Genomic DNA, 26,466 nt, shown 5'->3' on the forward strand with positions numbered 1-26,466 from the left:
TGGGCAGCCACTTCCAGAAATAATTCAGCCAGGAAGATGAGGCACGATTTGTTGGTGGACAATTAGCTGTCCCTGCCATCCCCTCACCTTTGTACTTCCTAGAACCACCATTTACAGTGGTCCAGGAAAAATATCTTTTTTTTTTTCCAGCTTCAGTTCCTAACTGGATGAAGGTTTTGAAGTTTCAATGTACTTTCAGCAAAAGCTGTAGTAACATTTGTGTAGTCTTTTGCATTTTTCCATGTCCTTTTCATATGGTGTCATTGTTCTGTCTCTCTTGTTTTCTCACCAGATGATGTTTGTAGAGCTCATTCTGCTATAATAAATCCAATAAGTAGTAATTATTAATCTTCACAGCAACACCAGGTTTGATCATCTTCCCCTTGTGTATAAGTGAACATATTGAGATTTGTTCAAAGTTGTGTGTGCTTAGTCGCTCAGTCGTGTCCAACATTTTGCAACCCCATGCACAAGCCAGGTAGTAAATTGTGACTCCATCTGTCTATCTGTACCTCTTGCTTAGGGAGCCATCCTCATGGATTTGAGAAATAACCCTGATGTCCTTCAAAGGACACTTTGAGCCCCCAAACCAAACTCTGCCCCCAGAACACCCTCCTTGCTCTAGAAATGACAGACTCTCTCCTCTAGTACTCAAACTGAGACCCGCCTGGAGAATGTGGTAAGAAAGGGAGGCGAGATCCTCTCACTCTGGAACCTGTCCTGTGCTCCTGGTCCCCAGGAGCTTCCCGGGACCCTTGGAGCAAAAAAACAAAATGTCTTCTGATGCTGCTGCTGCCACGGCAGCAACAACATTCATGAAGCCACTTCTGTGTCCAGGCCCTGGGGGTGTATGCAGGAATAAGAAATGGTCCCTCCCCTCCGAGGAGTGCATTGTTCGACCAGTGAGACAGACATGGGAATGAATGCTGTCATATCATATGACAAGCGATATAGACAAAGTTCTATGGAAATTTGGAAGAGGGAGTCATTAATTTTGCTTTGTTATGGCAAGCTACAGCAAGAAGGTGACATCAGAGTTGGGTGTAGACAACGGAGGGAGGATTGGGGAGAGCTATTTCAGATAGAAGGGACTCAGTGGTGTCAAAGAATATGGTGTATTTGAGGATAAAGAGGAGGCACTGTGAAGGGAAAGCATGAGTTGAGACAGGCTGGGGGAAGACTTGAGGAGATTGGGTGGAGCCAGGGGTAAAAGGGCCATCATTCTACAGATGAGGCAAGATTATTAACTGGGGACAAATGCAACCAGAGCCATCTAATACACAGCTTCCTCTGGCTAGGATGAACAATGGGAAATGGAACTGATCATCTGTTTCATTCCAGTCCCATTCATTCCCACAGGGCAGGCCCACCCCAGCCATCCTGTATGCCATATGCCACGTAACTGGGTCATTCTGGGCAAAGGCCAGAAAAGAGACTGCCCGAGGACATCAGTACTCCCAAAACAACCCCTCCCCCTTGGCCTGTAGGCGAAGAGGGACTCTTGATAGGTTTTTTTCTTCCTAGTTGGCTTATAGGGGAGGATTAAGCTGAATCCCAAGTTGGTTATCTCAAAGCCGGGGTCTCTATCTGTTACCTGCAAAGACAGAATTGAAGCCTGGGAGTGCCAGGAACACTGTGGCCTCTCTCCTGTCCCATGGTTGAGCATGAAGGGGGTGGAGAGAGAAGGGAAAGAAGGTGGTGGAGAGAACAGAGAACAGTGTCAGAACCAGTTCACCATCACGCAGGTACTCACCAGCCCCTCACTCATACTTCCCCACCCCTTTACATCAGGATGGGATTCCCAGACTTCTAAGTAATTTACAATTAGAAGTGGAAAGCCAAGGGATTCTGGGTTAACAGTGAACTGTGGTGAGAAATCAAACCCTGAAGGTGGCAGCTGCCCCACCCAAGAAGCCAAAGCCCTTCTCTCATGGAGGCTGTGGGCCAGTGATGCTTTACTGACAAACCTGTGCCAACCTTGAGGGTACAGTGATGAAGGGGACATTCTTCCTGCCTTCAAGGACTTCACAGTCTGGTGGCAAAGGCAGGCAGGTACACAGCTCCCAGCATCTTAGGTGCCATGCATTGTGTAAACTGTGATGAATTCTATCTAATCTCTTCAAATGAAACATCTAATCAAGATACTGGGTAATCTGGCCTCTCCTTCTGCAAACTTATTGGATCAGTGGGATCCATTTCCAATATTATGAAAGACATACTGTATCATCATTTGCTAATCATAAATGACACCATGAAATTGATATAAAAATCTATTCAGAAAAACAATTCAGATTTTCTCATCAACATATATTATTCTATGGCAAAGCCTCTAATTAGTTATTTTATTTTCCTCTCAATTTTTTTCTAGTCTTCCAATGACTTTGTACAGCAAAGTTCTGGATTCCTTAATTCCTCTGAACTTTGCCAGATCTGGGGCTGTTTTGGTGTTCAACGATGGGGCTATTGAATTTTGAAACATTCAAAATTCAAGGCAGGGCCCACGATTGGGTTTTGTAAGAAACCATGAGTCTAAGCTGGTTAACGTACCTTAGCAGAGCAGATTTTTTAAAGATCCAGGATCTATTTTGAAGGAGTGGAATTGAGGAAGTTAAGAAATGACTCTTGAGAGTCCTTTGGACAGCAAGGAGATCAAACTAGTTAATACTAAAGGAAATCAACCCTGAATATTCATTGGAGGGACTGATGCTGAAGCTGAAGCTACAATACTTCGGCCACCTGACAGGAAGAGCCGACTCATTGTAAAAGACCCAATGCTGGGAAAGATTGAGGGCAGAAGGAGAAGGGGTTGACAGAGGATGAGATGGTTGGATGGATGGCATCATTGACTCAATGGACATAAGTTTGAGCAAACTCCAGAGACAATGAAAGACAGGGAAGCCTGGTGTGCTGCATGCAGTCCATGGGGTTGCAAAGAGTCGGACACGACTTAGTGATTAAGCAACAAGAAATAACAATGATAAGGATAAAAGGATCTTTGGATGAAAGTTATAGGAATATGAGTTTGAGCTCAAAACAAGGAAAAATTTATCATAGTTGGAACTATCCAAGACTGGTGGAGGTAATGGGTGTTTGTTGACAGAGGTCAAGCAGAGGGATGATGACAGTCAGAGGGTCTTATACTGGGAGGGAGGTTGAATGAGATAAACTCTACAGCCATTTGTGCTGAACTTGAGTCTTCACTCTGCTTTCAGCTGATGGAACAAACCTGGCCTGGCAACATCACCTTTCCTGGACTCCATTTTATCATTGCTGAGTTGGATAGAGGGAGCAATGGTCAGAGCCCTCACTGACCACTGTGAGTGAACCCCAGACCATTAGCCCTGGGTCTCAAAGGTAAGTGAGCATAGTCTTGGGACCTCTGGATCCTCAGGTCCATCTGATGACTTGGAAGTTCCTTTAATCTTCCACACTGGAGACCAGCCAGGCTGGTTTGTCTTGTTCTAATTATTATTTAGATGACTGTTTGGCTCATTCCTAGGCAAGGTTTAAATCAAGTCAGACCTGTTAATTGAATCAAAGTTATATAATCATATTTGGGCATTTAAGTGCAAACCAATTATTTCGAGCCCGAGTATCTTATACACAAGGAAGGAGTTCTGTTAAGTGTCGGGAATGTATGCTAATACATGAAGCCTAACCCCTAAAGTGGAGGGTGGAACACGCCAGGGCACTCCTGTTTCGATGAGGTTGTTGTAATAGTTATTGCTCTGGGCACATTCTGGGAGGATGCTGGAAACATCTCAAACAAATATGACATTGACATTACCCCAGCTTGTCAAACCCATTACATTTGGAACATGTCTTTCTGTAGCATTTGGCCTGGCTTATAAATGCATTATCAAAATCTGTAAGAGGTGTTGCCAGCAGCCTTCCCTTGGCCTTTCTGGTCATCAGCGTTCCTTCCTCTCCTGAAAAATATATGCCATAGGCATATATCTGTTAGGCGTTTCATTTTTTCACTTGGGCCTCTTTCTAGTTTTCAGTCTCAGTCTACAAGCCTCCAAACCTTGCAGTCCTCAAATAGTAGCCTCCTCTGCAAAGAGAGAGGAAAATAGGGAGGAGTAAGTAAGGAAGTAATTGGTGAGTTGATGGGACGGACTAGTGACATAAACCAACCCATCAGGAAGAAGATGCCAGACTCGAGATTGAAGTGTTTGCCCCTAAATGCTCTAAGGTGGGAATATAAACTGATACAGCCAGTATGGAGAACAGTACGGAGATTCCTTAAAAAAAAAAAAAAAAACTAGGAATAAAACTACCATATGACCTAGCAATCCCATTCCTGGGCATACACCCTGCAAAAACCATAATTCAAAAAGACACATGTACCCCAGTGTTCAGGCTTCCCCAGTGGCTCAGTGGTAAAGAACCTGCCTGCCAGTGCAGGAGATGCAGGAGACGTGGGTTTAGTCCCTGGGTTGGGAAGATCCACTGGAGGAGGGCATGGCAACTCACTCCAGTATTCTTGCTGGGAAAATCCCATGGACAAAAGAGCCTGACATGCTACAATGCATAGGGTCACCAAGAGTCAGACATGACTGACGTGACTGAGCACCAGCACACCCCATTGTTCACTGTAACACTGTTTACAAGAGCCGGGACATGGAAGCAACCTAGATATCCATTGACAGATGTGGTACATATATACAATGGGATGTTCCTCGCCATAAAAAGGAACAAATTTGAGTCAGTTGAAGTGAAGTGGCTGAACCTAGATCCTGTTATACAGAGTGAAGTGAGTCAGAAAGAGAAAAACAAATATTGTATATTAATGCATATATCTAGATATATGGTACTGAAGAACCTGTTTGCAAGGCAGAAAATAGAGAAAGGACATAGAGAGCAGTCTCCTGGACACAGTTGGGGAAGGAGAGGGTGGGATGAATTGAGAGAGTAGCATTGAAACATATACATTGCAATATGTAAAATGGATAGCTAGTGGGAAGTTGCCAGGGACCTCGACCCGGTGCTCTGTGACAACCTAGAGGGCTGGGATGGGGTGGGAGTTGGGAGGGAGGTTCAAGACAGGGGACATATGTACACTGACATCTGATTCACATTGTTGTAAGGCGGAAGCTAACACAACATTGTAAAGCAATTATCCTCCAATTAAAAAAAAATAATTTTTAAAGAAAAACACTCATCCAGGCCTCGCAACCTCAAGGGGGCCTCTAGCCCGGAGGTTCCCTGTACATTCTTCACTCCGCAATTGGAGAGCGAGGTACCAGGTGCCCATTTTCTGCCTGGTGTTAAGAACTGAGGTGGCAGGCTTTGCCAAGATAACTCAGCCTGAGAAACAATCAGATGTCATTGCTGGAGATGGTGTGCTTGCAGAGGAAGAGGCATTTTCTGCCCTCACATTTTATCTGTGTCTCTAACACAAAAGATCAGGTGCCTCTGAAGAGAAGCATTCTGGGGAGAGTTTCATCTTCACCACTGTCCTAATTAGGGAGCCCTTCAGCCTAGGAATTGCAAAAGCCAAGGAAGTACTGCTCACTAGAGGTGGGGACTTTGCTGCAGGTTTCATTGTAAACACACGGCTGAAGTGTGTCACACATGGGCAGGCATGCTGGTGTGTCCAAAATCAGCCACTAGCCAGAGGACATGGCCTTTCAGCAAGACCAAATGGAACAGCAGCTGATTTTTTTCAAATAGGCTTCATTAGACCCACAGAGGACTAACCCTCACCCTGACTTTGGATTCCACCTTTCTTGCCAGGAATTATAGTAAATGATTCTATCTGGAACTGAAGGCCTTGATAGACTTTGATGTGGCTTTGGAGTCTTTTGAGAGTCAGCTGTCAGGACTCAGCCATTCAGACCACTCACAGGTCCCCAGGGCACCTATGACACAGGCAAGCCCATGACATCTGGCAAGACTATTAACTTTAGGCAGGAAGGTAGGTGTCAGCTTGTCAGAGAAGATCTGAGCAAGCATTCCAAGCAAACCCTTCCACATAGGGAGCTCAGTCCCTAAGCAAGAGTCAAGATAAGGGTGACCATCTAGCCTCTAAGAGAGCAGAGCAGGGCAAAGGCCACACCCACCGTGTGCTGAGCTCAGGGAAGAAGAGGCTCAACTGGGTCCTGCTCAGTCCCTTGAGGGACTTTCAATGAGAAACAGGTAAGAACACCATCCCTGCCCTGCGCTCTGGGATGGCGGCTGTGAGCCCTCAAGATTCTACAGAGCTGAAAGGTAGCCTACATATTGCTTGTTCAGTTGCGATTTCGTGTCTGACTCTCTGCGACCCCACGGACTGCAGCACAGGCTTCCTTGTCCTACACCCAGAGTTTGCTCAAACTCATGTCCATCCAACCATCTCATTCTCTATGTTGCTTGGCTGGGGGATAATGGATTCAGGCCCAGGTTTAATTGCATCACTCACACAGAAGGCTCTGATCAAAGAGTTATTTTCAGATGACATAGATCCCCATGAGGCACTTGCCTCCTGCCTGTGACACTTTCAAGAGTGACTCTTGCCACATGACTGTAGTGACAAATAGAGCTTTTCTCCAGTGATGTCACTGAGAATTCCAAACTTCTCCGAAAGGAAGAGGGGTGACTACAAATACAGACTTCCCAGTGTATCTCACTTCTTAAACTCCTGTATTTGTAGGCATAAAAAGAAAGCTTAGAATGATGAGTACAGGGAACTTGAAAACAAAGATGCTTTTCAAGTTATGAAATCTGGTTGTTGTTGTTACTAGTTCAGAATATATCGTGTAGCTTGAGTTTCTAAAACAGGAGGTGACCAGATTCAAAATTCAAAGTATTTAAGTGGTGGTTTGGGAGCAGGTATTTTAAGGAAGTTTAGAGGAAAGAATTGGCACCATAGGTTGGTGGTCACTTTAATGAAACCTGTTTGAAGTGCACTCAGCAGTGCTGAGCATTCAGCTGTGCTCAGCAGTGCTCTGAGGTCCTGGGTTTCATATAAGATAATCACAATTTCTCCTTTTAAGGAAAATTGAGTCTTATTTCTTAATCCTATCCATCCTTCAAGACCCAGCTCAAATGCCACCTCCCTCCATAAGCCTTCCATGATTGAGCCCAGGTGAAATTTCCTTTTCTCGCCACTCTCACAGTACTTTATCCTCACCTCTCTGATAACTATTTTCCATTTTCTATAAAGCAAGTTACATACTTGTTTATATTCACACATTTCAAAAGAATGAAATCTTACAGACTATGTTCTTTGACCACAATGGAATGAAATTAAACTGAATAAAATACCTAGATAATTATAAATATTTGAATATTAAATATTTAATACTTCTAAATAAATATGGATTAAATAAGCTACTTTAAGAGAAATTAGAAAATATTTAAGCAGAATGATAAAAAGTCAATATTACATTTCCATTTATAAAATTTATAGGGTACAGCACTTAGAGAGAAATCAATAGCACCAACCTGATCATATTAGAAAAGAAGAAAGGTTTAAAATTAATTATCCAAATTTCCACTTTAAAAAGAAAAATAAGGAAATTAAACCCAAGGAAAGAAAAAACAATAAACATAAAATAGAAATCAGTATATCAGAAAACAAACTGTAGGGATTTTTAACAAACTTGAAAACTGGTTGTTTGAAGTTTCATAAAATTTATAAACCCATAGTAAGACTGATCAGTTAAAAAAAGAGAAAATTCAAGTTACCAATATATGGGATGGAAGAAGGACCACTCCTACAGGCATTATAATGGTAATAGGGGAATACTATGAACAACTTTATGCCAGTAAGGTTGATAACTAAGTGAGATGAACTTTCTTTGAAAAGTACAACTTACCAAAATTGACCCAGAAGAAACAGAAGATCTAAATAATCTATATTTTATAAAGAAATTCAATTCATTATCAGAAGCTTGCCACAAAGAAAAGTGAAGTTGCTCAGTGTGTCTGACTCTTTGCGACCCCATGGACTGTAGCCTACGAGGCTCCTCCATCCATGGAATTTTCCAGGCAAGAGTACTGGAGTGGGCTGTCATTTCCTTCTGCAGGGTATCTTCCCCACCCAGGGACAGAACCTGGGTCTCCCGCATTGCAAACATGCTTTTACCATCTGAGCCACCAGGGAAGCTCCCTATGCCTAGATGATTTCACTTGTGAATTAGATTCATTTAAGGAGAAAAAAAGTATAAATCATGCACAAGCGATTTCAAAAAGAGAGAAGAAGGGAAAGTTTTAAAATTCATTTTAGGAGATATGAATAACCCTGATATCAAGACCTGACAAGACATCTAAGGAAATGAAGTGATAGACCAATATACCTGTGAATATAGACACAGAAATCCTCAACAGAATATAAGCAAATGAAGTTCAGCAATACATAATAATAATAATAATGCGTTGTGACCAAGTGGAATTTATCCCCCAAATATATACAAAATGCACAAAACCCCTCTTTTGTAAGTTTTATTTGAACTTTTAAATGTTATGGACATATTTCATTATATTGGTTTCTAGCATCTGTTAAGAATAAATTATAGGAGTACATAAAGCCTCTTTTACTATTTTTGTAATTTCTAATCTATAGTTATTTAAGAGGGCTTCTCTGATAGCTTGGAATAAAACACCAAACTAATAAAAAATTAGTTCAAGAACAATCAAGTTCAAGAACACCATAACAAATCTTTATTGTGAACCTGTAGTTGAATGAAATATCACATTTCTTGTGACATCAACTCTATTCCAAAATTTAGAAACCATTTAAACATGGGTTTGAAACATACACACTGAACAATATTTATACATGTATGAAATAGAATTGTTTTCCCAAAACATGTTCTTTTTCATTATTTCCCACATCGAATCCTAGTTTTTAAATGCCTTTTAGTTTCAAGTGTTCTATCTTTATAAAATAAAATCTGAAATTTTAATATTTTATTTCTTGTTGAAAAATAATTTTCTAGCCATGACTCAGAGAGGGGGAAAGTGAATGCAGGTCCAGCCTGCTGACTTCCATAGCAGAGGCTCCAGGAATCTCCCACCCCATATTCCCCTCTGAACTGACCCCCTGAAGAAGTGAGAGTAGTTTGTGGAGGCATCTCTGTGATCTGGTGTTGGTAGAGTTGGGGGAGATGGGAATAGGCCCTGTATTTGTGGTTAAGGAGTTGGATGTCATACTCCAGGCAAAAGAGAGTCACTAAGGCTTTTAACAGAGAGAAACATCATTAATCTCTGTGTAGCAAGGTACCATATTTCATCCAGTCTAAGGTACTTGATTGTGTAAACCACCATTATTATAAGTACCTCTAAGAGGGACTTCCCTGGTTGGGTTAGTGGTTAAGAATCTGCCTTGCAATGCAGGGGATGTGGTCAGGGAACTAAGATCCCACATTCCACAAGCCACAGGCAACCAAGCCTTTCGCTGCTGAACCCTCGTGCCGCAACTAGAGAGTCTGGGTGCCATAACGAAAGATCCTGATTGGTGCAACTAAGACCTGATGCAACCAAATAAATAAATGAATGAATTTTTTAAGTACCTCTAAGAAAGAGAAAAATGGAGCTCAGAGAGATTAAGTCACTTGCTCAAGGTCACACAGGTAGAAGCTGGACTTTGAATTCAGATAGTCTGTCTCCTGAGACAGCACTCTTTACTGCCACACTATTATTCACACTCAAAAAAGGAGAAGGGAGTTGCCAATGCAGTAGGGATGTCAAATAAGATTAGGTCATCCAAGCTTGGCACAGGAACAGTTTGTAAAGGGAGCGGGTGGTGGGCAGAAACCAGACAGCAGCGGGCTGCAGAGAGACTGGGTGTGAAGAAGTAGAAACACCACTGTGGACCTCTCTCATGAGGTGTGGCAATGAAAAGGAGTTGGCGGTTGGCTTTTTAACTTTTTTTTAGGTTGGGAGGGAGTTGGGCAGTCTTACTGGTTAAGGAGAGGGAGCCAGGGTGGAGAGAAAATAATCAGGTCTGGGAAGTCTGCAGAGGTAACAGGAATGGGATCCGGAGTGAAGGCAAAGCCTGGAGGAGATGGGACACATCCTCAGGCTAAGCATAGGAACCTGGGCTCCTATGTTTGGAGATGCTGGTACACTTATGGGAGCAGGAACCTGAGGGGCTCAGATGCTCTCTTCTTGGTGGAACAGGTGGTGAGGCCATCAGCGGATAGTGAGGGAAATAGGACATTGAGGATGAGGTGCTTTGGTATGGTGACACGGAAAAGGAGAAGGAAAGGGACATGGAGAGGAGCTAGACCCCACCTTCCCCCAGGAATGTTCCCCAAGACTTTAGCTGTATTACCACATACTACTAATTCCACAAAACAGCCTCTGCCCCCAAATGCCTGACTACTCTTGGCCCATCTCATCCTGAGAGGAATAGTTCACATCTCACTTGTAGGAATAGGTTGGGGACATGCTCTGCTGGTGCTGTGGCATTAGTGGAAAGCAGATTTGGGTCCTTTCTTTATGTGGGGCAATGAGAAAAGAGTGTAGGTTTTAGATTCCTGGATTGAATCCTGGTCCCACTATGCCCCAGCTGTGTGACTTTTAGTAAGTTACTTAGCCTCTCTTCTTCAACTCCTCATCTGTACAGCAAGGATAAATATAGTGCCTATCTCATAGGATTCTTAAACATTTTAGAACTCTGTTGCTGTTAAGTCACTTCAGTCGTGTCCGACTCTGTGCGACCCCATGGACAGCAGCCCACCAGGCTTCCCCGTCCCTGGGATTCTCCAGGCAAGAACACTGGAGTGGGTTGCCATTTCCTTCTCCAATGCATGAAAGTGAAAAGTGAAAGTGAAGTTGCTCAGTCGTGTCCGACTCTGTGTGACCCCATGGACTACAGCCTACCAGGCTCCTCCGTCCATGGGATTTTCCAGGCAAGAGTACTGGAGTGGGGTGCCATTGCCTTCTCCATCTTTAGAACTCTACCAGACACATAATAAGTGCTCAAAAATGTTAGCTATTACTATGCGATCCTATTCTGATCTCTTACCCTGGTTGGCCTTGAAAGATGCCAGAAAACTCTGGCTGAGGCTCTAATGGGCCAATAACTCATTGGAAGGCACTTGAAGTCACTTATTTCTTTAACCAGCCAATGTAGATTTTTCTCTAGCAAGTGTCCCATCAGTTATTTTCCAGAGATAAAGAAGGAGAGGTTTAAACTCACTTCTAAGGACTGATTGTATTACAATGTTAACCCTTAAGATGCCATTCACCAATGTTTCAGAAAATTAGTTCTGAGAAGCATTAAGAGCAGTTAACTAGAGGGGTGGAATGGGGTGGGATATGGGAGGGAGGTTTAAGAGGGAGGGGACATATGTATACCTATGGCTGATTCATGTTAATATATGGCAGAAACCTACACAATATTGTAAAGCAGCTGTCTTCCAAATTTAAAAATAATTTTTTTTTTTTTAAAAAAGAGCAGTTGACATTTTTCTTGGTTCTTTCAACCAGGGCTTGCCTGGAAATCTTACTGTTTGCAAGTTCACATCTTATATTTGCGAAAACTCTTCCAGATGTGTGACAGAAAAAATAATTGGTTTAGCAAATCGTATTCATCTTAATACACATAACTGAAAAGTCAGGAGGGTATTTGGTTGGTACTCAGGCATAGCTAGACCCCGTAGTTCCTGTGATGTCATCAGCCCTCGGGTGCTTCACAGCCTTTGGCTCTTTTCTTTTTTCTCTGTTGCCATTCTTCAGGCAGTTTCCTTTTATACAGCGGCCTCCATAGCTCCAGGCTTACAGATTCCCAGTTTCATGTCTTGCAGAAAGAGAGAATATTTTCCTTGTTATTCCAGAAAACATTCTAGAATTAATTCTGAATTTTACTAATGTGGATCATAAGTTCATCCCTGAACTGGTTGCTAGGACTCGGGCCATGAAATACACTGATCTGCCACACTGCATGGAAAGAAACCAACAAATATGCCCATACATGAACACCCTGTCTAGGGTCATTGCCCCCGGAAGCACAGCCCAGCACTCCAGGTGCTGGGAAACTAACAGATTTTCAGGTAAAGCTCTGTATTTATCCATTTCCCAGGAGCTATTCTGACCTGAGCCTCACTTCCATGTGTGCTGAGAGGGGACACAAGTTTCTTATTCTTCTGACATTATGTATAGAGATATAGGGCTTCCCAGAGTTGTCTCTGCCCCTGAAATGCAAGCATGTGTGAAGCAGACACTGTCAACACCCCTACAATATTTCCCAGGGCCTCTACCACCGTGTGAATGCTGGCCAGATCTCCCAATGCACTGGGCTTTCTCTGGCAGCCGGAGCCTGCTAGACTGGCGGCCATGTGGCTGATGACAGGCCAGAAGTTTCAGAGAACTGAACTCCCCCCAGCTCCAGAGCAGCCCCCAGCAGTGGAAGATGCGAATTGGTGCAGCAGCAGCTACTCAGATGCGATAACTCTGAGATGACTCTGCTGTGTGGACTCCAGAGCTTCCAGTGGGGTTAAGCTCCAGTTAGCCTTGTTGCTATTTGGTTTTAAAACGGTCTCTTCATGGGACTTCCCTGGTGGTCCTGTGGGTAAATAAATCAATTTGTTGTTTAGTCACTAAGTCTGTCGACTCTTTGCAGTGCCATGGACTATAGCCCACCAGACTCCTCTGTCCATGGGATTCTCCAGGCAAGAATACTGGAGTGGGTTGTCATTTCCTTCTCCAGGGGATCTTCCCGACCCAGGGATAGAACCCGTGTCTCCTGCATTGGCAGGTGGATTCCTTACCGCTGAGCCACTTGGGAAGGCTCTAAATAAATCAGTGTGCTGTGCTTAGTCTCTCAGTCATGTCCGACTTTTTGCCGACTTTGTCCGACTCCATGGACTGTTGACCGCCAGGCTCCTCTGTCCATGGAATTCTCCAGGCAAGAATACTGAAGTGGATTGCCATCCCCTCCTTCAGGGAAATCTTTCCAACCCAGGGATCGAACCCAGGTCCCCTGCAATGCAGGCGCATTCTTTACCAGCTGAGCTGCCAGGGAAGCCCTAAATAAATCAATAAATATTTTTTAAAATGTCCCCTTCATGGATGTTTTCCCTCCCTCACTTCTATTCTTGTTGTGTTGACTCGGATCACCTCCCCACAAAAACTGCACTCAAATCTTTGTGTCAGGGTCTTTTGGGGGGAGAATTGAAGCTAAGAGAGCATCTACATGCATGCACACATGTGAGCTCACTGTGTCACAAAGATCATGTCTTGTTTGGTCTGTTCAACACCTCCTCTCCCACCAGGAGAGATGCCCTCCTTCACTGGGGATGACTCTCCTTCTTCTCCTTCCCAAGAACTATTAGGAAGAAAGCAGACATTGCCAGAAAGCAGAGATCGCTGTGCTGGCTGCACACCATTGTAATGCTCATCCTAGCACACAGCACAGTACCAGGCCTGGGTAGTCATGTTCGTGGAATGCGTGAATGTGAATGATGACACATTTGAGATGAACAATCACCTCGAGTTCAGGGGAAGTAACATCCTTTTTAGGGAATGGCTTAAGAGTAGCCAGGCTGGTGTCCTCAGGAGTGGTGTTTTTTCCTGGTCTACAAACTAGCAAGAACTAATTGTGTATGAAAATCCCTTGGATGCTGTGACTGGGTACCCCCAACTTAAGAAAACTCAGTGGCCATACGAATAAAACGTCATAAAGATGTGATCTCACTCTTAGAAGTTCTTTAAGAGAAAAAGATACACACACACATAAAGGAGTTTATCACAGTGATGTGAATGAGAAAAGAATTTGGAAGGAAGAAATTCATCACCATGACACGTAAGAGCAGACTTCAAGCTTCTCCTGGACCCTTAGACTTGGAAAAATTGTTCTGCCTGAGAAAGGGGGGGAATGTGTTTGGACACTAGAGAGGAGATGGCAGAGAGGGAGTGGGGTTGGTGCATTCAGGGCAAGCCAGGCATCCTGCATTGGAATCTGCTCCTGTGGCAGCTCAGACCCCCCCACTTTGTAAATTAACTTTTTTCTTTTGTTGAAATATAATTGATTTACAATATTGTATTAGTTTCAAATACAATATTCAAATATTCAAATACAACTGAGTCACAGCAAAGTGACTCAGTTATACATATGTATGTTTATATCTGTATTCTTTCTCACTCCTTTTCCATGTTTATTTATTATGAGATATTGAATATAGTTCCTTGTGCTATATAGTAAATCCTGTTGATTATTTGATATATGGTAATTTGTACCTAATGTGAGAGTTAATTCAATACTCTCAATTTATCCTTCCCCCTGCCCCACAAATTAACTTTTTAATTGAAGTAGAACATAAATAAACTACACAAATCAAGGGTGAACTGGGTGATGTATTTTTTACAAAGTAAACATGTTTGTGTAACTATCTTGCAGATCGAGATATTGGATATTACTTAAACCCCTGCCTTGTCCCCTCTCCCCATCATCTTCCCCCTAAAGTAACTACTACTGTGATATCTGTCATCATAGCTCAGTTTTGCCTCTTTTGGAAATTTGTATGAGGGGACCACAGAGTCTGTGGCATTTTGTATCTAATATCTTCCAGCCAACATTACAACTGTGAGTTAAACTGTATTGCTCCCTGTAACAATGATCTGTTCTTTTTTATTGCTGTCTAGCATTCCATCAATCAACTATTGATTTATGTATCCAATCTTTTATATGCTACTCCTTTGCTGTTTGATGTGAACAGAAAAGAAATAGCTTATGAGCATGGAGATAGAACCTTGAGAAAGTTCACTGTCAGAAATTTACAGAATTGAAGGGGATGTTTTGAACTCTCAGGGCCCTTGAACTGGATTCTGGGGGAAACTTTAACTCTTTAGGGAGAATGATGCCTCTGGGTTACACTGACTCTGTGGCAGAACCTCTGCTAAGTGTTTGACCCTCTTTACTTCAGTTAATCCTCAATAACAATCCCATTTTTATGGAGTATTATTATAGGTATTATTAACCCCATTTTAAAGACAAGAAAATTGAGGCTCTGTGAGTTAAGTGACTTTCCCAACAACAGCAATGGGTGTGTAGAAATATGGGGAAATATAATTAGAAATTTTAGAGTTGAATTAACTTGTAGATAAAATTGATAATAACCAGTACAAAAACTAGAAGGGATGTTTATATCAAAGATTCCTTTTAAAGTTCTGTTAAAAACTAGTGAAATCACAGAAGCTTAAAACATTCTTTCACTATTATAGTAATTTTTCAATGAAAAAAGAATTTGAAAAAACACTTTGAATCCTTCTGTGCACCTCCCAAACCAGCCCCTTGTGACTCAGCTCAGCCTCTTTCACCTCACTCTCCTTTTCTTTTTCCCAGACTTCAGACCAGATTAGATTGCTTATCTAGTTTCTCCTATGATCTTACATCCTCCAAATATACACACACCCTGTTTTTGTGAGATGAGGCCTCTTTTTTGGAGTGTCAGCTCTTGGCTTAGTGAGCCTTGCTCTGATTTGATAATTTTCTGCTTTACGCTCGTAAAAACTACTGGGACATTTATGGATCTACATAAATAAAAGCATCAGCACCTTGCTGCAGAGATGGGCTCCTCCCACCTCTTGTGTAGCCTGGTGTAGAGGTCTTCAGAAATCTCCAGCCTCACACAGAGACGAACATGGCCCCTTGGCACGTCAGTTTCTGAGATGAGGATGGTGGCCATGCCACGGGCAAACCTCTGTTTTCCAGGTTGACTTTGCCCATTTGTCATTACAGATACTGATTCAGCTGTTGTCATGAAGACCTGATATAACAGAGGCTTAAACCAGGCAGAAGTTGATTTTTTTCTCCCCTAAGCAATCCAGAATGGATAAAAGGGCTCCATCCTGTCAGGGACCTAAGTTTCTATTTTGTTACTTTGTTAAATTTCGGTTTCCTTATCTATGAAGTGAGAGTGGTGATGATGAGGATAATAGTGTTTTCTCCTCAGCATTGTTGAAGCTTAAGTGGGCTATTATGTGAAAATTTGAGGCTTTATATTTATATATGACTTAAATTTGTATAAATCATATTTGAATTTACATATTAAATGTGATGCTTAAATGAGTTGTTATGTGGAGAGTGCTAAGAATGTGCTGTGTGCTAAGTTGCTTCAGTCATGTCGGACTCTTTGAGACCCCATGGGCTGTAGCCCACCAGGCTCCTCTGTCCATGGGATTCTCCAGGCAAGAATACTGGAGTGGGTTGCCATTTCCTTCTCCAAGGGATCTTCTTGAACCAGGGATTGAACCCTCGTCTGTTTTGTCTCCTGCATGGGCAGGCGGGTTCTTAACCACTAGCACCACCTGGGAAGTGCTAAGAACAATGTCTGCCATACAATCGGAGCTTTATACATGGATATCTGTGTATATATTAACTATATGTATACTAATGTGTATCTGTTAACAAAGTTGGACACGACTGAGCCACTGAACTGAACTGAACTGAACTGATACTGTGTATATATTAACTAGTATAATTATTACAGAGGCTTTTTGTTTTTGGTGTGTGCATGAAGTGGTAGTGATGGTGATGTTGATGGTGGTGGTGAGGTGATGATGGTGGAGTGGTGGTGGAGCTGATGGTCATAATGGTGATGGTGGTGGTGACGATAGTCATACTGGTGGTAGGAGAGAAGGAATCAGGTCGTATAGGTCCTCATATGTTGTGGTAAAGACTTCGGAATTTATTCTGAGTATAATTGGAAACTGATGAAGCCTTTTGAGCAAGAGAGTGGAATAAACTGATTTATAATTTCAAATGCTCTCTCTGGCTGCTGTGTGCTGAATAGACTGAAGAGGACCAAGAGAAGAGGCAGGGGGCTTAGTCAGGAGGCCCCTGCAGGGGTGTGAGGCGGCTCAGACCTGAATGCTAGTGAAGGAGATGGTGACGGCAGTCAAATTTTACCCAGAATGGGTCAAGCTCACTGGGCCTTCACATGGCCTTTGCACGGCTGTTCCCGAAGCCTGGAAAATTCTTCCCCCAGAACATCCTCTGGCTCACCTCCATCCCTTTATTCATGTCTTTGTTCAAATATCGCCCCCTCCCAGGGGCCTCCTCTGACTGTCCTAGCTAAAACACAGTTTCTTTATAGAACTTATCCAAAATCATGTGATTTTTTCCCCTTTTTTGGCTCAGTAACTTATCTCTGTCAACCTCCTCTCCCCCTACAGGGGGAGATTCCACAGGACCAGGGACCTACTTATTTCACCTGGCCACTGGCATATATTAGGTGTTCAGTAGATACTTGTTGAATGAATAAATAAGTAAAAGTTCAAAGCACTGGTAAGAAGGTTGGAAAGCATCACCTCCAGAGGCAGCTGCACTCACCAGAAGGAGTCACTGTGTCAGCCAACCTGCTGGGTAGGAGGAGAGAAGAAATGTAGCTGGATTCAACTTAGCTCTGAGGTCAGGCTTTCTGACTTATTTATTCATACCTCACCTCATTCCACAAAGGATTAAACATGGCTTATAGGAAATGTACAGTGTGTTAGTGAAATGTAATGCAAAATGAAATTAGGAAGAGGGAAAGGACCAATCAGAATAGGTTGATAGATTTCCCTGGCAGTCCAGTGGCTAAGCATACTCACAATGCAGAGGGGCCTGGGTTCAATCCCTAGTCAGGGAACTAAATCCTATATGCAGAAACTAAGAGCCAGCACAGTTAAAAAAATAAATAAATTTTTTTAAAGAAAAAAAAAATAGGGTGTCTAGGTATTATAGGCCTGAGATATGTGGGTGGCAAATGTCTCTCTGAGTTTGCTGATGGCTGAAAGCAGAAAGTACAAAGCTTCCTGTGAAACTGGGTAAAGACACAGAAAGGGAAGCTGGCTGGTGCGGCTGGTGGGAGAGTGTCAGTGGTTCACTGTGGGCCCCTTTAGAGGAGCTCTGTTGGTGGAGCCAGCAGTACATTTCCTCTTACTCCAGTATTTTGGGGGGTGGAAAGGAAAAGAGGACTAGGAGGCAGGAGTCATTTTGAAAATCTAGCTCTGTGCATGGCCACACCTCCTGTTTTATCCAATTCTCCAAGTTGGGCCTCTGCAAGCCCAGTTGATGGACCCTCTTTGAGAACCCAGGCCTTGTCAGCCACCTCACTGTCCTCCTGTGAGAGGCACATCATCCATATTCTACTTTCTGGATGAATGATAAGTTGGAGACACTCTAGATGGTTATGCTTTATTTTATTGTACTGATTTATATGTTTGTATTGATATGTCTGACCTAAACTCCAGCAGAAGCTGAGGCTCCCATTAGCCTTCAGTTGGTTAACTGCTTTGGAATGTGGCAAACAGTAGGAGTCTAATTCCTTTTGTGAATTGCGTTCATTACACAAGAGTCATTGTTCCAGGAGCAGAGTTACTCACCAGAGTGAGCTGAATGGCATATCTGGACAGGTCTATTTGGCAGTCAGTCATCAGGCAGCTGTGACTGCCCCTGGTTTATTGGTTTCTGACTTAATCTAGATTGTCTCTCCCTTAGCACTGATGCTGGCAAACAAGCCAAGGGACTCTCAGCTCTTATAAAACTAATCAACTCTTTCCTAGGGAGCTGTAACACGGAGTCTTTGACTTCCACTCTAGCAGCTAATCCTGAGTGGACCCTGCATACATCTGAGGTGCCTCAGAACATGGTTTTAAATCACAGGTGATGGAAACACCAAGTCCATCAGTAGGAAAATAAGCTGTGAATTCTGTTTGTAGAACAGAAATAAACAGAATCATCTCAGCAATAAAAAAAAAAAGAACTGCTGAAATACAGGCGTACTTCACTTTATTGCGCTTTCCAGATATTATGTTTTCCACAAACTGAAAGTTTGCAGCAGCTCTGTGTTGAGCAAGTCTATGAGCACCATTTTTACCAGAGTGATTGCTCATTTTCTCTCTGTGCCACATTTTGGTAATTCTTGTCATATTTCAAACTTACTTTATTATGCCTTCTTGTTATTATTATCTGTGATCAGTTTGATGTTACTATAACAGTTTTGGGGTGCTGAAAACTACACCTATGTAAGAGAAAACTTAGTAAATGCTGTGTGCGTTCTGACTGCTCCACCAGCTGTTGTCTCCCCCATTTTGCTCACTCTCCTCGGCCTCCCTATTCCCTGAGACCCAACAATATTGAAACTAGGTCAGTTAATAACCCTACCATGGCCTCTGCATGTTCAAGTGAGAGGAAGAGTCACACATCTCTCACTTTAAATCAAAAGGTACGAATGATTGAGCACAGAGAGGAAGACATGTCAAAAGTTGAGATAGGCCAAAATCTAGGCCTCTTGTACCAAACAGATAGCCAGGTTGTGAATGCAAAGGAAAAGTTCTCAAAGGGAATTAGAAGTGCCTCTCCAGCAGAACCTGTCGGCTTTCCCTCTTCCTTCCAGCTAACCCTGGCTGTGGTCCCTCCCTCTACATTCAGTCATCCCACTGCCAGGAGCAGAGCAGATGCCAGAACCGCTGCAGATGCTCTCAACACAGGGAGACAGTGTTTTCCTACCACGCTTAGACCCAGACAAGTGAGGCCCTGATCCTCCATACCCCTGCTCCCCTGCTTTGGAATCTGTTTTTCTAAAGTTGGGATAGTTCCTGGGACCTGTGGAGCCCTGGGAAGGAGGCCTGGTGAGTGAATTGTTTTTTCTGGGTCAGTGCAATATTGTTTTCAGGGGAAGATTTTCATTCTTGTAGGACTAAGGACAAGGTTGCGGTTTTGGGGTACCTGTGGCCAGACTTGGGCTTGAGCTACGCTCTGACTCTCACCCACGTGTGTTCCCACTGTGGAGTCACTCCCAGTGTAAACACCCAAGGGCGGCAGGGGTGTCAGTGGGATGTCCTGTACCCTATGGCACACCTTCCTCCCCTCATCACTGTTACTCCACCTCTACCACAGGCTCCAGGCCATGTGTCAGACCGTCCCCTGGGGTGGCCTTGCCTGTTTCCTCCAGGGGTTTAGGAACAATTGCTCTGCAGTGCTAATGAGCCTTTCTGACTGATCTCAAACTCGCCCGGTTAGTCTTCAGCCTTGCCGGGCCAGGACAAGGACTGACCTCTTTGTATGAATGGGTTGGATCTTCTGGCTCCATCACTGGCCCCTCAATCATCATCTCTACTAGGGGAGTGTTTAGTAGTCAGGGATGCTTTCTTTTCTTTTAATTAAAAAATTTCTTTTACTTTTCCATTATGTTTTATTATAGGATATTGAATATAGAAGGCAATGGCACCCCACCCCAGTACTCTTGCCTGGAAAATCCCATGGACGGAGGAGCCTGGAAGGCTGCAGTCCATAGGGTCGCTGAGGGTCGGACACGACTGAGCGACTTCACTTTCACTTTTCACTTTCCTGCATTGGAGAAGGAAATGGCAACCCACTCCAGTGTTCTTGCCTGGAGAATCCCAGGGACAGGGGAGCCTGCTGGGCTGCCGTCTATGGGGTCGCACAGAGTCGGACACCACTGAAGTGACTTAGCAGCAGCAGTACTATATGACAGGACCTTGTTGTGTATCCATTCTATTAATGATAGTTTGCATCTGCTAGTCCCCAACTCCCAGTCCTCCCTTCCCAGGCCCCCTCCCTTTGGCAACCACAAGTCTGTTCTCTGTGTCTGTGAGTCTGTTTCTGTTTGGTGGATAAGTTCGTTTGTGTCATGTTTTAGATTCCACATGTAAGTGATATCATATGGAATTTGTTTTCCTCTTTCTGACTGACTTCACTTAGTGTGATAATCTCTAGGTCCATCCATGTTGCTGCAAACAATATTATTTCATTCTTTTTTTGAGTCGTATTCCATTTCCATACACCTTTATCCATTTATCTGTCAATGGACATTAAGGTCGCTTCCATGTCTTGGCTATTGTGAACAGTGCTGCTATGAACATAGGGTGCATGTATCTTTCCAAATTATAATTTCGTCTGGGTATATGCTCTGGAGTGGGATTGCTGAATCATAAGGCAACTCTATTTTTAGTTGTTTGAGAAATCTCCATACTGTTTTCCAAAATGGCTGCACCAATTCACACTCCCACCAACTCTGTGTGTGTGTGTGTGTGTGTGTGTACACAGTGTAGTAGGGTTCCCTTTTCTCCACACCCTCTCCAGCATTTGTTATTTGTAGACTTTTTAATGACGGCCATTCTGACTGATGTGAGGTGGTACCTCATTGTAGTTCTTAATTGAATTTCTCTAACAATTAACAATGTTAAGCATCTTTTCATGTACCTGTTGGCCATCTGTGTGTTTTCTTTAGAGAAATGTCTGTCTAGGTCTTCTGCCAATTTTTTGATTGGGTTGTTTGGTTTTTTGTTACTGAATAGTATGAACTGTTTGTATATTTTGAAAATTAAGCTCTTGTCAGTTATATATTTGCAAATACTTTTTCCCAGTCTGTAGTCTGTCTTTTCATTTTGCTTATGGTTTCCTTTGCTGTTAAAAAGTTTTAGTTTGATTAGGTCTCATTTGTTTATTTTTGCTTTTATTTCTATTGCCCTTGTAGACTGATCAAAAAAAAAAAAAACGTTGGTACGATTTATGTCAGGGAATGTTTTGCCTATGTTTTATGGAGTTCTTCTTAAACTTCTAGAAGTTTTATGATGTTATGCTTTATATTTACATCTGTAGGCCATTTTGAGTTTACTTCTGTGTATGGTGTGAGGGTGTCTTCTAACTTCATTGATTTACATGTGGCCTTAAACTTTCCCAACACCCCTTGTTGAAGGCTGCCTTTAGGGATGCCTTCTCTTGAAAGAGGTTACATTCTAGGAATGCAGTGACTTTGACTAATGAGTTTAAGAGAAGACAAGATCAGAAAATATGTTTCTATACTTTCCCTATAAAATTCTTATAAATGTTAATAATTCAACATGACTAGAAAGGCTCAGTAGTAAGGAATATGCCTGCTCATGCAGGAGACATCAGTTCAATCCCTAAGTTAGGAAGATCCCCTCGAGAAGGAAATGGCCACCTACTCCAGTATTCTTGCCTGGGAAATCCTATGGACAGAGGAATCAAGCGGGCTATATAGTCCATGGGATCGCAAAAGAGTCAGACACAACTGAGTGACTAAACAACAACAAAAAGACAAATAACTGTTTACATTTATCTGCATACTCTGAATAAGACTCTTATTTGTGGTCATCATCAAGGAAGCCTTTGAAGGAGTGACTGGCAGATGGTGACGTGATGGATGATGCAGCATCGTGAATAAAGATACAATCAGTATTAACAGCTTTAGGGAACTGCAGAGGCAAGAAACCTATACTGTTTAATTGCAAAGGGTTCCAAAGTGCCATGGGACTGTGAGAAACAACAGTGTTGGCACCTTTTTGGGTGCTCAGACTTTACAAAGAATCTTCAGGTGCGCAGCTTTACTGACTGAAGAATAAACAGAAACAGAAGTACTTCTTTCCTACCCATTATTCTAAATCTTCATGGATAAATGGGTATGTGAAATACAGACCTGTTAATTCAGTGATACGTTTTTAAGCCATATGTTTTCTATAGACAGAGACTGCCAAGGGTGGCCCTGTGCCTCCTCTTATCTGTGCCAAGCTGGTTTTCTTGGTCCAAGAAGCAGCTGCCCTCAGCCAGGTCCCCACGTCTCTCAGGAAACCATTCTCCTCAATTCTTGCAAGTGCTTCTGAGCACGAGAAAGCCCATTCTGGTGGCGATAGTCCCCAAACCAAGGCGTGTGCGTGTGTGCTCTGTTGCTCAGTTGTGTCCGACTCTTTGCAACCTGTGGACTGTATAGCCCACCAGTCTCCTTTGTCCATGGGATTCTCCAGGCAAGAATACTGGAGTGGGTTGCCATACCTTACTCTTCACCAAAGTTGAAAAGAAGTATCCACCTCCAGAGACTAAAACCCCCCTGGCACCTTTAAGGGAACAGTCATTTTCCAGGCTCTTAGCCCCACTATGAACCCCCCGCTGCTTCCGTTCCCATCATTCCAGTTTAAAAAAATTTTACGGTTGAGCCTCAGCCTCACTGTTCTAAGTATGATGAGTGTGTTTTTGACAACCTTTGAAGTCAAAAACATCTGTCTCAAAAAACTAATCACCGATCTTGAAGGTATATAACCTCAGGAACTCTCCTTCACTGAAGCTTTACTTTCCTTCTATGTCATACAAGGACACTTCTCTTTATTTTGGTTTGAGAATTAAATGCCTTAACCTTGAACTACCTAGTACAGTGACTGGCATAGAAAGCTAAATGTGCGATTAACCTCAGTCCTCTAATCTTTCTTCTCTTTTTGTTCAGTCGCTCAGTCGTGTCTGACTCTTTGCGAACCCATGGACTGCAGCACGCCAGACTTCCCTGTCCTTCACCATCTCCTGGAGTTTGCTCAAACTCATGTCCATTGAGTCGGTGATGTCATCCAACCATCTTATCCTCTGTCACCCCTTTCTCCTCCTGCCCTCAATCTTTCCCAGCATCAGGGCATTTTCCAATGAGTCAGTTCTTCACATTAGGTGGCCAAAGTATTGGAGCTTCCACTTCAGAATTAGTCCTTCCCACAAATATTAAGGACTGATTTCCTTTAGGATTGACTGGTTTGATCTTCTTGCAGTCCAAGGGACTCTCAAGAGTCTTTTCTTTAGCAACAGCAACTTAAATTGTTTCTCAGCAGGTGAATTTTGCCTATTTGGATTGTGAGAAACACACTTTCCCAAAGGTGTTTTACATCCTCTGGGCTCCACGAGTCCACGTTTTATAGCACATGCTGGGTTGCAGAATCAGGGCTGCAGTTACAAAGGTGGAGGGAGAACAAACCCAGACTGATTGTTTTTGCTGAAGCCTCCTGAGACAGAAGTGGAAAAGCCACTGCTAATTTAGAAGGCCCAGAGCTATAAAACATTCCCACAACTGCTAATAAAGGTCTAAAGAGAAAACAATTATTTTCCCCAGGTTCGTTATTCTCTCTGTGAAGGGTCAGGATGGAGGGCAGAAGAATTAGACCGTAGCAATAATGACTTGCATTAGTTCAGCACTTGGGAGCTTACCAAAGGTCATGTATTATCTTCATCCCCAAAGAAGACTTGAGCCCTGGTGTCAAAATGCCACTCTGTCTGCTCTACCTTCTGCCCAGCATAAAGTTCTTGCATTCATTTCTTAGGAGAAATTGTTCTTTCTTCGCGTGTACACCAAGGTCAAGAAGACACATAGATAAAACATCCTTGAAGCCCTTGGTATGGAGGAGGTTCAATAGGATATGACTACAGAGATTCCCCGATGGCTCAATGGTAAAGAATCCGCCTTTCAATGCAGGAGATGCATGAGACTCACATTCGATCCCTGGGTCAGGAAGATGCCCTGGAGAAGGAAATGGCAACCCACTCCAGTATTCTTACCTGGGAAATCCCATGGACAGAGGAGCCTGATGGACTACAGTCCATGGAGACACAAAGAGTCAGATAGGACTGAGCACATGCACAGAGCCACAGAGTGAGTGCTTTGACTTCTTCGGAACCACGATGCTCTCTTTCACTAAGATGCTACTGAAAACTAAGTGGTGACAAGGCAGTGAGGAATCAGCCTGCTTCTTCCTGGGCCTGGCTTCTAACTGAACCTGAAATAGAAGTGTGCCTCCACGCATCAGACAGACTGAAGCTGGTGTGGGCGGTGTATGTGGCAGGCACTTTCCATAGTTTTGTTTGAGCGCCTCTCCATTCTGGGCACTGCCCTCAGATGCAGTGCTTAGTCCCAGCTCACAGCCTAGCAGGGGAAGACCTGACAAGGGGATGTAAATATTAATAGGAGATCAAAGGGGGACTGGAGCCAGGCTGGTCACGAGCTCCACTTACTATGTGTTAAGGCTGCAGCAGGGGCAGGGGGCTCTTTTCAGGCTCATCTTTGTTCACCTCCCCAGGAGAAAGCCTTATAAGAAATAATCTTGCTGGAAATGTGGAAGGAAGAGATGGAAGACCAGACCAAGTGGATGGGCAAGCTGGTACTGACAGTTCTGTCCAGAGTGGCTGGAGCTACTGTTCATTGAAAATGAAGACTCTGAGAAGGCATGTGGGCATACTTTCTCAATGATAGGCATAGACTATTAGCTCCTGATTCTATTAGACCTTCCTAAGACAGAAGGGGAAGAGATGAAAAGGGCAAAGATGTTGTCTTTTGAGACTGTGGCTGCTGCTGCTGCTGCTGCTAAGTCGCTTCAGCCGTGTCCAACTCTGTGCAGCCCGCCAGGCTCCTCCATCCATGGGATTTTCCAGGCAAGAGTACTGGAGTGGGTTGCCATTGCCTTCTCTGTGAGACTGCAGAGCTGGGAATATTTCTAGGCAGAATGCGAGGGAAGCAAGGTTGGCAGGTCAGAAGCTAGATAATTGGGAGCCTTTGTGTGAATTAAGCAGTGAAGTGAAGTGAAGTCGCTCAGTCGTGTCCAACTCTTTGCAACCCTATGGACTAGTAGTATGGAGTAGCCTACCAAGCTCCTCCATCCTTGGGATTTTCCAGGCAAGAATAATGGAGTGGGTTGCCATTTGGGTGCCCCTTCTAGGTACACAGCCCAGTGAGCAAAAAAAGATGCAGTCCCATACCAGAGTACATGACTTGCCAAATAAAACTCTGGCTGAGTTTCAGCCTCCACTCATGCCTTCAGCAGGGCAAATTTGTGCAGTATGCAACCTATGGGACTGTCCACAATGGTCCTAAGGGTCAGTTGAGTTGTTTTTGGGAGAATCTGAAGTTGCTGCTTTTCCTGAATGGAGGGAAATATACCACTAGGAACTCTACATTTCCTGCTGAAGACTTTCTCAGCCTCCTTCAAGGCTTGAGTTTGGCTGTGGGAAGTATCAGTGGAAGTTCTGACAAAGGAGGAGGAATGGTGTACTACCTTAGGACCTTCCCAGAGGGGAGGAAGCGCATTCCTGGTTCATGACGGATAAACACCCACGAGTGGAGGATAAACTCCAATGAAGACCACACCTAGCATCACCCAAGGAAGAAGAACTGCCACAACTTCAGAAATGAGGAAGAGGGCGGGACTCAGCATCCCTCTAGGGCCAAGGAAGAGACTCCTCCCCAGAGGTGGAACAGCTGTCCTCCTTTTCGAGGCTGTGGAGGGAGGCACCTGCATTCCACAAGCAGCAGGTCACGCTCTCTGAGCAGGTGTGGAGGGTCACGCTTTCTGAGCAGGTGTGGAGGGCGAGAGTCAAGATGACTTAAGCAGGGGAGGGGCCCATCACTGTCAGCTAGGTCCCAAGGCCCGACGGTGCTTCACTTTCTTTCTTCCAACGCCACCACTTTTTCTGTGACCTGAGCTGCTGGTTATCTGGGTCAGGCTGCCAGCTAGGGCTCACTTAAGCATGAACATGCAGGCACCCCAGAGTCTGCCTCTACTGCAGGCCTCAAGGCCGGCTCACCTGCATCGACCCAGCTGGCCTTGACTGAGGTCAACGCGTGGATGAGAGATTACAAGTGGTGTGTGTGTGTGTGTGTGTGTGTGTACATGGGTGTGTATGTGCAGGAGGTAATGTGAAGTCTCCACAGAGGTGGAGTGTCTTCCCATCAGAATATTTGTATCTGAAACTCAGGAAACATGGCT

At 43.7% G+C, this 26,466-nt stretch overlaps 1 long non-coding RNA gene across 2 annotated transcripts in view; it reads left to right on the forward strand.

Moving 5' to 3' along the window:
• The window catches only part of LOC147363037 (uncharacterized), a 147,770-nt gene that overhangs the window by 58,391 nt on the left and 62,913 nt on the right, over window positions 1-26,466 (forward strand). For both annotated transcript variants that reach the window (XR_015136721.1, XR_015136720.1), the window contains exon 2: window positions 3,213-3,354. This is a non-coding gene — a long non-coding RNA (uncharacterized LOC147363037). The remainder of the gene's footprint in view (window positions 1-3,212; window positions 3,355-26,466) is intronic.

Source organism: Bos grunniens, chromosome 11 (genome assembly GCF_055505025.1).
Source record: "Bos grunniens cultivar Pamir isolate PY7600 chromosome 11, Bosgru_T2T1.0, whole genome shotgun sequence".
Classification (NCBI taxonomy): domain Eukaryota; kingdom Metazoa; phylum Chordata; class Mammalia; order Artiodactyla; family Bovidae; genus Bos; species Bos grunniens.